The sequence below is a fragment of the Pristiophorus japonicus genome, chromosome 12 (assembly GCF_044704955.1).
Source record: "Pristiophorus japonicus isolate sPriJap1 chromosome 12, sPriJap1.hap1, whole genome shotgun sequence".
NCBI lineage: Eukaryota > Metazoa > Chordata > Chondrichthyes > Pristiophoridae > Pristiophorus > Pristiophorus japonicus.
The window spans coordinates 165,147,770-165,160,139 of NC_091988.1; the positions used below are offsets into that span (position 1 = coordinate 165,147,770).

The window sequence follows — 12,370 nt, forward strand, 5'->3', positions numbered from 1 at the left end:
TTAATAGTCATACAGATTTTTCTCTTCACTGCTTTTAAATAAACATATTTTTCATTCTTTAGATTCTTTGTATTGATCATTTGTTCAAAATCTTCAAATGGATTCTTGTAGCACTCTGTACTGAGTTAGTTGATCTCGGGCAGTATGGCAGTAGGGGTCCTATAATTAGCCTCAGCATCCCTGAGGGAGGGGAAAATGGTCAGGATTTTCACTGATATTTACTATCCAGTGACCCATTGCTAGAAGTGTGTGGGCATGGGATTGACTCAGCCTTGACCACCTCCTTCCACAGTCAAATAACCTGTTGCTATTCACTATCAAAACTCACACATGAATAATGGCTATTTATGAGAGATAGCCGAGGGCCATCTGCATTCATATAGCCAAATCCGAGTCAATGCCTTTCTGAAATTGTGCCTTACCCGCCCTCCAAGACCAATATCTATTCTATGAGTTGTACTGCCTAAAACAACAACTTGCATTTATATAACACCTTTAATGTAGTAAAACTTTCCAACGCGCTTCACAGGAGAATTAAACAATATTTAACACCGAGCCGCATAAGGAGAAATTAAGATAGGTCGATCTAAGCTTGGTCAAAGAGGTAGGTTTTAAGGAGCGTCTTAAAGGAGGAGCGAGGTGGAGAGGTTTAGTGAATGAATTCTAGAGCTTAGAGCCTAGGCAGCTGAAGGTACAGCTGCCAATGGTGATGCAATGAAAATTGGAAAACTGCAGTACTCCAGATGGGGGTCTGACCCAAAGCTGTGTACAACTGAGGCATGATTTCTGCATTTGCATTCCAACCCCCTTGGGATAAAGACCAACATTCCATTAACCTTTTGATTTCTTTATGTATCTGCTGGGAAATATCTGGTGAGTATCAAAAACAACCACTATAATGCCTGCTTTTCTCTTTAATAACTCAATAGAATGCAATTTTTAAACATGATTTATGAAAATACTATTCCGTTAGTGTCAAGAATTACAGAAAATAATACTGTATTATTCTGTTTTTATTAAAAGAGTAATTTCAACTACCAGTGAAGCCCTGTGGCATTCTCATTGGGAGAAAAAAAAAATCAGAGGTTCTGCTACCATACTCTACACTTGTACACACAGACCACAATTTTCCCTACCTCAGCAGGACCTTGATGGGCAACAGCGGTTGGGTCATGGCCCCACTGCTGGCTCCATACCAGCCTCCGACATGACTTTTCCCCGATTGGGCCTGTTAAGCCTTCAGCTAATTGAAGGAAGCGGGTCTGATGACATCATTTGATGACGCTTCATCAGCCAGCTTCCTTGAAGGGACCATGTGTAAATTTACTTTGACATTTGTGCTGTCAGTATTCTACAGCATTGAGATGCTCAAAACACGAAACGAGCACTGCACAGCTGCACCCAGGATCTCCCATGACTTCCTCCATATGTTAATGGAGGGAGTCACAGCATGCAGAGAGGTTCTCTTTCCTTCCAATGGGCGGAAGAGACCTCTCCAGGAGACCAACACAGCCTGGTTGCACATTGCACAGGAGGGAACTGCTATGTATGTAACCTTTATGTAACAACACTGCAAAACTGTATATACGTAAGAAATGCGCACCTTGACCACAAGGGGTGAACTTGTGGGAGACACTCCTCACCTGGTCACCTAGGTGTATAAAGGGAGGTCCCACGTAGGGTCATCACTTCTGGGTCCTGTGAATAAAGGTCAGGTCATGGGGTGACCTTGTCCATGAATGTGCTTCATGTGGATTTGTGGTATTGTGAAAAGACTTTACATTGGCAACAAGAAACGGGAATCAACGACCCACAAGAATGGTCACCGGCAGCATAGATGAATGGTACTGTGTTGGTGAGGACTGAAACAATTTCATTGAGAGGCTCCAGCAAAGTTTTGTCACGAAGGACTGGCTGGGAGACGCAGCGGCCGACAAGCGAAGGGTTCATCTGCTGACCAGCTGTGGCCCTAAGACTTACATGCTCATGAAAGACCTACGAGCACCCGAGAAGCCGGCGGACAAAACCTTCGAAGAGCTCAGCAAACTAATCGGTGAGCACCTCAAACCGGCAAGCAGCGTGCACATGGCCCAACACAGATTCTATACACACTGACGCCGGGAAGGGCAGAGCATACCGGATTTTGTTGCGGACCTCCAGCGCTTGGCCAGCCTCTCTAAGCTCACAAACACCTGCAGGGGGGAGATGCTAAGGGATTTCTTTATTGAGGGCATCGGTCATGCTGGGGTTTTCAGAAAGCTAATTGAGACCAAGGACTTGACCTTGGAAGCAGCGCGTTGATGGCTCAGACTTTTTTGGCGGGGGAGGAGGAAACCAAGATAATACACGCGCACAATTCTGCCTCCAACGTGGCGATGGATCAGGGAGTCAATATCATAAACGTGACACAGAGCCCCGCAGGCAGGCAAGAGCAGTTTGAGACACCCCAGGCAGCAATAGACCCAAGAGTAAGTCTCCAACAGAGACAATGGCAGGCTGAACGGGCATTTACGCCCCCCCCCCCCCCCCCAGTGGACAATGCGGCCCGGGATGGGGCCATTGACACCCACTAACAGGAGCAGTCAAAGGGACAATCAGCGAGGAATGCCTTGCAACAGCTCTTTTGTTCACAACAATGGGAATCTCACTTCATGCTGGAGGTGTGGGGGCAGACATGCTGCCTGGACTTGCAGGTTTCAACAGTTCGTCTGCAGAAATTATAACCTCAGTAGTCATTTAGCCAGAATGTGTAGAATGCCTGTAACCAGGCTAATATACGAGGCGGATGAACCAGATGAGGGGTCTGTGAGGCAGGATGATGCTTGGGACAAATCAATGGACGCTGAAGTTCAGCGGGTTCATGTGGCAAACATTCACAGCTCATATACCAAAACGCCACCTATGATGATGAAAGTCCTATTAAACGGCATCCCTGTATGCATGGAGCTGGACATGGGGGCCAGCCAGTCACTCATGAGTGTTCAACAATTCGAAAAGCTGTAGCCACTCAAAGCCAACAGACCCAAACTAGAATGCATTGAGACGCAATTATGGACGTACACCAAAGAAATCATTCCAGTGCTAGGCAGTGCAATGTTGGCGGTCACACACAATGAATCGGTGAACCGGCTGCCACTCTGGATTGTCCCGGGCAATGGTCCCGCACTGTTGGGGAGGAGCTGGTTAGCTGAGATGAACTGGAAATGGGGGGATGTGCACGCAATGTCATCTGTGGAGCCACTATTTCAACCCGGCGTCGGGACGTTCAAAGGTACCAAAGTAGTGGTACACATCACCCCGGACGCAAGACCAGTGCACCACAAAGCCAGAGCTGTGCCGTATGTGATGCGGGAGAAAATTGAGAGTGAGTTGGACCAGTTGCTGAGAGAGGGCATCATCTCGCTCGTTGAATTCCGCGACTGGGCAAGCCGCATCATTCCCGTCCTAAAAGCGGATGGCTCGGTCAGGATCTGTGGCGACTACAAGGCCACTATCAACCGGGTGTCCCTACAAGACCAATACCCCTCCTGAGAGCGGAGGACCTTTTTGCCATGCTGACAGGTGGCAAGCTGTTCACCAAGTTGGACCTCACTTCAGCCTACGTGACCAAGAACTGGCCGACGAATCTAAACTGACCGCCATCACCATGCACAAGGGACTGTTTGTTTACAACAGGTGTCCGTTTGGCATTCGACCAGCGGCCGTGATTTTTCAAAGAAATATGGAAAGCCTGCTCAAATCCATTCCTGGAACATTCGTGTTTCAGGATGACATCCTCATCACGGGTCGTGACACCGAGGAACACCTCCACAACCAAGAAGAGGTGCTACGCCGACTGGACTGGGTAGGCCTGCGACCCAAGAAGTCTAAGTGTGTGTTTTTGGCTCCCGAGGTCGAGTTTCTGGGCAGGAGGGTTGTTGCAGATGGGATTTGGCCTACAAAATCCAAAACCGAGGCGATTTGACGAGCGCCCAGGCCCTGCAACACATCGGAGTTGCGTTCATTTCTGGGATTCTTGAACGACTTCGGGAACTTTCTGCCGAACTTAAGCAAATTGTTGGAGCTGCTACACATGCTCCTGCGTAAGGGTTGTGATTGGTTTTGGGGGGACTGTCAGGAACGGGCTTTCAATCGGGCGCGGAGCCTACTTTGTTCAATTTAAGTTGTTGACCCTGTACAACCCCCGTAAGAAATTGGTTCTGACATGTGATGCATCATCCTATGAGGTTGGGTGCATGTTGCAGCAGAATAATGCCGAGGGCCAACTCCAACCTGTGGCTTATGCCTCCAGGTCGCGCTCTCAAGCTGAATGGGGATATGGGATGGTTGAGAAGGAAGCACTCGCATGTGTCTATGGGGTGAAAAAGATGCATCAGTACCTTTTTGGCAGGAGTTCGAATTAGAAACGGACCACAAGCCATTAACATCCCTGCTGTCAGACAGCAAGGCCGTCAATGCCAGTGCGTCAGCTCGCATACAGCGATGGGCTCTCACACTGGCTGCTTATGACTACACCATCCGGCACCGGCCCGGCACTGAAAATTGCGCTGACGCGTTCAGCAGGCTTCCACTGGCCACCACCGAGGGGGCAGCGGAGCAAAGCGCTGAGATGGTCATGGCTTTCGATGCCTTTGACAGCGCAGCCTCCCCCATCACAGCCTGCCAGATCAAAATCTGGATCAACAGAGATCCCCTCCTATCCTTGATTAAGAAATGAGTCCTGACTGGGGATTGGGCGCCCGCACACAGAGCATGCCCTGAGGAGGTCAGACTGCTTCACAGACGGATGGATGAGCTCTCCATCCAAGCCGACTGCCTACTATGGGGCAGCCGGGTAGTCATGCCCCAGAGGGGCAGGGAAGCATTCATCAGGGAACTCCACAGCGAGCACCCAGGCATCGTGCTGATGAAGGCCATTGCCCGGTCACATGAGTGGTGGCCGGGAATTGATTCAGACCTGGAACACTGTGTTTGCAGGTGCACGACGTGTGCCCAGCTAGGTAATGCCCCGAGGGAGGCCCCACTCAGCGAGTGCGGTCGGGATCTATAGGCCAGCAGGAGGCGTGACAGGCGGCATTGAAGGGAGGGTCCTTGAATCCGGAGCATGCCTTGCTTTATGATTTGGACCTCACCATTGGAGGCCGGCTTGAACGGGGCTGTCCTGACATGGTTAATGCCATTACCCAACATGAACTCCCGGAATTCGTAGCTTGTGAAACATGGGCCATTATCGCTAACGAGGATGTCCGACAAGCTGTGGGTCCTGGCCCACCAGGCCATGGTCATGTATTCACGTAGACTACGCAGGCCCGTTCATGGGAAAAATGTTCCTCATTGTGGTTGATGCGTACTCGAAATGGATCGAGTGCATCATTTTGAATTCGTGCACGACATCCACCACCATGGAGAGTCTGCGCGCAGTCTTTGCGACCCAAATCATAAAGCAAGGCATGCTCTGGATTCAAGGACCCTCCTTTCAATGCCGCCTGTCACGCCTCCTGCTGGCCTATAGGTCCCGACCGCACTCGCTCACGGGAATCCCACCCAAGGAGCTACTCATGAAACAAACACTCAAAACTTGGCTGTCCCTCATTCATCCAGTCCTGTCCAACATTGTTGAGGGCAAGCGCCAGTCCCAAAATGAGTATCATGACCGAAATTCAAGGGGGAGATGTATAGAAATTGATGACCCCGTATTTGTTCTCAATCACGATTTGGGGCCCAAATGGCTTGAGGGTACTGTAATAGACAAAGAGGGGAATAGGGTCATAGTGGTTAAACTTAACAATGGGTAGATATGCCGCAAGCATCTGGACCAAGTTTAAAAAAGAAGGTTCAGCATGGAAATTGAGGAACCTGAGGAAGATCATGAGATGCTGCCCACACCACCGCCAGTGAACGAGCAACAAGAACATTCAGCAGTGTGCACAGTACCTGCGGCCAGACCGGACAGGCCGGAATCACCACAGGTGACAGACACGCAACCAAGGCTCAACAACCAGAGCCCCAACTGCGGCGCTCCACGAGAGACCGCAGACCACCCGAGAGACATAACCTATGATCCCAATAAGATGTTGAGGGGGAAGTGATGTCACCTTTATGTAACAACACTGCAATACTGTATATATGTAAGAAATGCACACCTTGACCACAGGGGGTGAACTTGTGGGAGACACTCCTCACCTGGTCACCAAGGTATATAAAGGGAGGTCCCACACAGGGTCATCACTTCTGGGTCCTGTGAATAAAGGTTCAGGTCACAGAGTGACCTTGTCCATAGAATGTGCCTCGTGTGGATTTGTGGTATTGTGTAAAGACTTTACAGGAACAAGCAGGGATAACGTCAGGAGGACCAGGCTGCAGTGGCGCAAACCTTACAACGATCTCAGTAGATCGCAAAACGTTACTGCAAAGCCACACTCAACCTCATTCTGCTGTGCCTCTCATCACAGCCCCACCACTCTGCCTTCCCTACCCTACTCCTGCACATCCTTACACCAACTTACCTTGCACCCCCACCCATCCCTCTCTATCTACATTAATACTACCACCTCATCTCTCTAGCTACCCCTTTCACTCTCCCTCATCCTAGTCCAATTATATCAACTAACAACACGAAAGGATAGGCGCTTGTGTGTTTTAGCCAATGTTTATGTGATGTTTCTGTTAATGTGCTGTCAAACATTGAAATCTTTATTTTTAACACTTTGCATTCTTGGACAGATTCGTGTGCACCTTTGGAAGTGGCTTTGTGAGTTGCAGTGAATGGTGAGACATAATGGTACCCTCCGCAATGGCGATGACTGTGAAAGGAATGGCTTGGGCATTGTTAGAGATGCTTTATGTTGTTGGTGTGGGGTGCTACCAACCTGGGGCATCATGTGGCAGCCAGCGTGTGCAGCGTCAAATGAAGTAAATCTGGCCACGGTGATGCCATATCTGGTGTCCCGGGCAGCAATGTGGTCGGCTGATGCCCTCTGACCTGTGCGGCATCAGGTGATTGTGGAAAAGGTTGGTGTGGTTGTTGATGCTGCTAGATCTGATTGTGCTCAGATTCTGAGAACCAAGGTGAGAAAGTATAAAATGCACCCATGCTGATGGAATCGATGGCAGGTGAAGTACAGATGACAGAAACTGTCTGTGAACGGTGGGAGAGGTAATGAGGTCAGACTGGATGGAGATTTGTGTAAGGACTTGCAGCATTCTGAATCTGTAATGAAAATGCAGTTTAGAGAAGCTAGTGGTTCAGGGAACGTTTCTCAATCAGCTGGGAGCTTTGACTTGATATATGAAGCTGTCGACTGATTCAATGGTCAATGACCTCCCGCCTCAGCTTCACAGACGAGGTCTAGGCACAGCGGGAAACTGGTGGGCGACATATCAAATTCAAAAAGCTGGGTGGGGTGGAAGCATTAAGTAGCTGTAAACAAATGATTTGAATTGAGTCCCTCGCCGCTGCCTTTCGGGTCTGCTCAGTGTTGGCAGACCCGACATTGCGAAATGCAGGTATGCACATTTTGATAGTGGTTTCCCAAGCCACTGTCAATCATTTTAAATTTCACAGCTAATCCGCCACTCATCCTGTCTGCTAAGCGCCGGCAAAATTGGGTCCATAGCATGGGAGGCCTGTGCACCAGAACTGGTCACCCCTGCAGCCAGGCTGTTCCAGTGCTTGTCATTTGCCCACTAATGTGAAATATTGCCCAGATGTTCCCCATCCATAAAAATAGGATATATCTAACCTGGCTAATGTGTAGCTTTATTAATTCGCTCGATCAATATCCTGAAATTCTATTGTGGGAGCACCATTAACACAAGGACTGCAACAGTCAAAGAAGGAGGCCCATCACCACCTTCTCCGGGGGCAATAAATATGCCCTTGCTAGTGTCACCCACGAATTATGTCAACAAATATAAATTAAACGCCCAAAGTAGTATTAGCAGAGGCTTGGAATTAACCTTAAATCCACAATCCCGCTTTCATGGCATGAAGGTCAGCAAATCTGAGCTGTAAGATTAGCTCTTTCTCCAACCCATGCTCGCTGTTAGCATAGCTTCCCCACTGGGCTTGTAGAATTAGCCCTCAAGCTTCCAGTTCAGCCTTTTGGCTAGGGATAGATGAAGTAAATTGGGGAGGCTATCTGTAGGAGAAACGCAACCTTAAGCACATCAAAATCACTTGAAACGCATAGGAGGAGCAGTGAGAATTTGCTATATGGCAACCGATCTCTCTGTTGAGGTAACTGTAAAAAGATATGCCCGTGGCACTAATAAAAACAGAAAATACTGGGAAAAAAACAGGTCTGTGAGCATTTGTAAAGATGGTGGTGGTAAAATTAATTTAAGCTGCGTTTTTGATCGTGAATTGCAAGGAGCGATTTTCATGCTTGTGCCTCATTCAGCTGCTCATGCTGCTGGTGGCTGCGCGCCTAATGGGAAGCGGGAAAATCGGGCCTCACTGATGCGATTTAAAGGCAGCCTGCACCTCTTAAAGAGAAGATGCTATTTGGCAATAGGCAAATCGAATTTGCTTTACAACAGTCAAAATGACACAAAGAGGTGGTGCTGCTGCAAGGCCCCAGATTCTCTGATGCTGCATTGGAGGTCCTAGTGCAGGGGGGCAATGGGAGGTGAAGGGTACTTTTCCCAATGGGACCAAACGGTCTTCAACAAGTATCCTGGCAGCAATTGTAAGCGGTTACAGAAGAGGACAATGCTAGGGGCCTTGCAGCCAGGACCTGCAAAGATAAGGCTCCTAAATCTCATATCTGTTGCTCTCTGATGAGTCCAGCACCACCTAGACCCCCAGCACTCAAGCCCCCCTCTGCCGCTACCCTTCACTCTCCTCCAATCATTGCAGCACACTTCATGGAACCTCCTTTTGCACCTGCTACATCCCCCCCCCGCCCCCCCCGCCCCTCACAATTACTTCCCCACACCTCTGACACCTTTTATTTTACATCCACTTTAATCATGATGTACACCCTCAAGACATCTCACTAGACTATCACTAATACATTCCTTTCTTTCTTGCAGGAGAAGCTGGCGCACAATACATACCAGAAGACGCCCACAGGAGGAGGAGGGAGATAAGACCTGCATGTCCTGCCCCCCTTGAGAGATGCTCGAGATCGTGGGCAGAGGTCACATCAGGACTGTGGCTGGCAGCCATTCATTTGTCTTCCTTATACCCTTGCCACTAACTGCTAACCCTTGTCCCTCTCTTCCATTTCAGGTTCACAAGCTTAACGGGGCCCAAATGGAGCAGTGCAAGTAGAGGGTAGCGCACATGAAGATGAAGAGTCACTTGACGTTACACTTATAGGCACCAGCTCAAGACTGACACCCTGCATAATTCAGAGGGGTAAGCAAGAGAGGTCTGCATTGGGAAATACAGCAAGCACTGGTGCGCAGGAACAAGGGAAGGGGCCTAGGATGGACCAGCAAGCAGCTTGCCAGAGGGAGAGCTCGCATTATAGCCCTGCTGCAGAGGCCACAGTCGGAGATTTTGAAGGATCAGCTTATAAAAGACTGATGGGTATTCAGCAGGACTTTCTAAGTGCACTGGGCTGCCTGCTAGTGAGCTCGTGCACAATGGCAGAGCTCATGGAGGAGTCCAGCTCCAACTTGTACATCATAGGACCCTGATTTGCATTTTAAATGGACATGCGTCCTGACTCATCGGAACAGATTTCAACTAACTCCATTGCAGCAGTGATTTTAGTATCTTTGCCTCCACACGCGCCAGGGACCCGGAGAAAAATAGGGACTGACAGCTTGCTGGAGCCGTCCAGTTACTGGCTGCAGAATCAGCACAGGCAGCTGCTCCTGCAGAACAAACCACAAGAGGTCAGAGCCCCACCTGCTGCCGTCTGTCAAGAGAATGATCTGCTGGGAAGCTAATACTTGGCAAGAGGAAAGGAGACTGTTCGGAAATAGCCTGTAATGTTAGTCATTGTTGGTATTAAATAGCAGACTATGGCAGCTTGAAAGCTATCAACTTATCTAATTATATAGGAAACAAACTCCACCCAGGTTCTGCACTTACTGTTTGAAATCAGATGGTTGGTTTGACTTGTTGCAATCCATTGGGACTGTCTTCTTCAAATGTCAAATCTTTACAAGGTTAAGCAACGAAGTGTTTATTTTTAATGCACACCTGTTTTGCATTTCCACGACCATACTAATGTTCTGTACATTCCAACACAGATGATAGATTGGGGGAACCTTTGTACACTGCTTTTACAGCAGTTCACCACTTTCTGAATGTGCATTTGAGTAGAGTTTGTCCCAATTTGGCAGTCTTGAGATCCTGCATTTAAAACAATGCAACATTTTTATTTTTCCAGCTAATAGTTTGAACAAATTGTAACACCAACAGTCAGGTTCGATTGCCGGAGGCTCCTTTTAAAGGATGACATTTCCTATACAAAGCATGCAATTCCCTGTCTCCGCCCCTGCCACAGCTCATCTGCTGCTGAAACCCTCATCCATGCCTTTGTTACCTCAAGATATGACTATTCCAATGTACTCCTACTTTTATTTATATATTGAATCTTGAGGTACTGATTTGGAAAACATCCTTGTCTCATACAGTGAACGAGTTCAAAAGTACAGCAATGTCAAAATACCTCCAGGTTAGTTACTACGCTGCTTTTCATGTAAGTCAGCTCTTTCAGACTATTGGTGTTAGTAATTTGTTCAATCTATTACTCCCCTCCCTCAATAGTCATAGTTAATGTGAAGACAAATGCTTTCAGCTTAAGATCAAATTCTAAAATGTTCTATACATAACATTTATTTCCATTCATTACAATATAAAGTATCACAGTTTAAGTAATTACTGTAGGATAAAATGTTTTAGTCTACAGTAAAAAAGGAAGTCTACTCAAATTTCTTTAGTCTACAGTAATTTGAGATTAAATCCACTGTCTCCTTCTCTCAAACTAACTTAAGCTCCATGTGCTTTGGAACTTCAAAGACACAAAACACGTCCTTATTACATGATGCCGATGGCTGTCTTTTATTTAGATAATGTTGAGGTTTGTGGTAGTTTGAAGCCTGCCTAATTCTGGTCCAGTCTCCATCTCTGGGCTCCTAGTCAGACAGCCTGATTGAATATCAAGGCTTAGATTTAAACTCAGCTGTTCTTTATGGGTGGGTTTGTGGCTAGACAATATGGCCTACAGTAGCAGAGTGCTTCATTGTCAAGAAGGAAAATTGACAAGCAGCCTTGTCCCTTGTCCCAATTAAACACACCTTCTACTGATAGACGAGTATTAATAGCTATGGAGAAACCAGCAGCCAGATGATCCCACATTCCCCAGTGAATTCCAGCAACAAAGGCAGAAATTCAGTGAATGAATTAAACACCATGTTCCTGTTATTTAACTGAATAGGTTTACAGTAACTGTAGCAACATTCAACTATCTTCAGATCCACTTTTCAGTAATTTAGCAATTTCTCTTCCTGCAAGATGGAACAATGTTCTACTTCAGGGACAGGTAACTGTATAGTTAAGTCAATGTATTATACATCTCAGGTTTATAACTGTGAAAAGTTTTGTCCAATATTAAAATAATTTAGGTAAATACATTAAATGCCTCAGTATTTCTAGTACAGGTGTGTGTATTGGTAAAATGTGCTGTAATTACATTTGTTTACTTTGTGCTGGTGCATAAAGCTTGGTCACTTTCTCCACCTTCTGGTCACAGATAGGTACTGCAGTCTCTAATGAACCAAAGAGCACCAATTACATTCAATACAGAAACAGCAGGGAGGGTGCAGTGGTGCAGAGAAAACCCGGCATGCAGGGGTGGATTAACCATGGGGCAGATGGAGCTGCAGTCCCAGATCCACCAAAGAACATAGGCCCACCAAATAAATGTAGGAAAAAAAAAATAAGGCTTCCCGAATAGACAATGGCCTTGAAATCCCGGTCGGTCCTCTGCTTTCAGCGGGCCCGCGACAGAAAATGTTAGAAAAAGATTTGCACCTACCTTTTCCTGCTGCGCCCACCAGCGATCCCGGTCCTGAGGCCTCCTCTCCCTGCGCTTCGGAGTGCGGGCATGTTGGGACGTCCGAATGCTGGAGCTGGAGTCACATGGCACTGGGCAGCCAATCCAGGTACAGTATTTTCTCATTCATAATAATGGGAACCCCATAAGTAGAAGTTCTCATTATTATGATTGAGAACTCCCCCTCCCGCTAACACCCAAACACAAAAAAATAGAAAAAAGACATCACATATTTAAGATTAATTTAAATTAAAGTTAATAAATGTCTTAGAAAAAAATATATTTTTCCGATTTTTAAAACATTTTTAAAAAGTTTTTTAATAATGGTTTGAAATAAACTTACCTTAGTGGGC

General features: G+C 47.1%; 1 long non-coding RNA gene across 2 annotated transcripts in view; it reads right to left on the reverse strand.

Annotated features, from left to right (window-relative positions):
• LOC139277533 (uncharacterized) overlaps nt 1–12,082 on the reverse strand; it is a 42,753-nt gene extending 30,671 nt beyond the window's left edge. For both annotated transcript variants that reach the window (XR_011596104.1, XR_011596103.1), the window contains exons 1-2: nt 12,000–12,082; nt 10,049–10,312 (exon numbers count right to left, since the gene is read on the reverse strand). This is a non-coding gene — a long non-coding RNA (uncharacterized lncRNA). The remainder of the gene's footprint in view (nt 1–10,048; nt 10,313–11,999) is intronic.
• Nucleotides 12,083–12,370: the final 288 nt, after the last annotated feature.